The 692-nt window shown below is 40.0% G+C and overlaps 1 non-coding gene across 1 annotated transcript; it reads left to right on the plus strand.

The window, feature by feature from the left end:
* The first annotated feature begins 341 nt into the window (after positions 1 to 341).
* LOC148572189 (small nucleolar RNA R71) lies at positions 342 to 449 on the plus strand. The gene has a single exon (XR_015907860.1). It is a non-coding gene; the product is annotated as a small nucleolar RNA R71 (small nucleolar RNA).
* Positions 450 to 692: the final 243 nt, after the last annotated feature.

Genomic DNA, 692 nt, shown 5'->3' on the forward strand with positions numbered 1-692 from the left:
TCTTCTTCAGAAGATGCCTCTTGAGTACTGTTGGATGCAGCTTGCATTCCATTCAGACTCTGAGAAATCATATTGACTTGCTGAGTCAATATTTTGTTCTGAGCCAATATGGCATTCAGAGTATCAATCTCAAGAACTCCCTTTTTCATAGGCGTCCCATTATTCACAGGATTCCTTTCAGAAGTGTACATGAACTGGTTATTTGCAACCATGTCAATGAGTTCTTGAGCTTCTGCAGGCGTTTTCTTTAGGTGAATGGATCCACCTGCAGAGGTATCCAATGACATCTTAGATAACTCAGACAGACCATCATAGAATATTTCCAGGATGGTCCATTCTGAAAGCATGTCAGAAGGACACTTTTTGGTCAGTCCTTTGTATCTCTCCCAAGCTTCATAGAGGGATTCACCTTCTTTCTATCTGAAGGTTTGAACATCCACTCTAAGCTTGCTCAGCTTTTGAGGAGGAAAGAACTTGGCTAGGAAAGCCTTGACCAGCTTATCCCAAGAGTTCAGGCTATCCTTAGGTTGAGAGTCCAACCATACGCTTTCTATCCTAGTCATGCATGATTAAGTCATCTTATTTAGTTAACTCACACATCGGGAGAATGTCAAACAAGACTAATTAATCATGTCACAAATATAAACAAGAATTTATCTTATTACGTCATCTCCAACATTGGAAGAAGGTAT

This window comes from Arachis ipaensis, chromosome B3 (assembly GCF_059453495.1).
Source record: "Arachis ipaensis isolate K30076 ecotype BB chromosome B3, ASM5945349v1, whole genome shotgun sequence".
Taxonomy (NCBI): domain Eukaryota; kingdom Viridiplantae; phylum Streptophyta; class Magnoliopsida; order Fabales; family Fabaceae; genus Arachis; species Arachis ipaensis.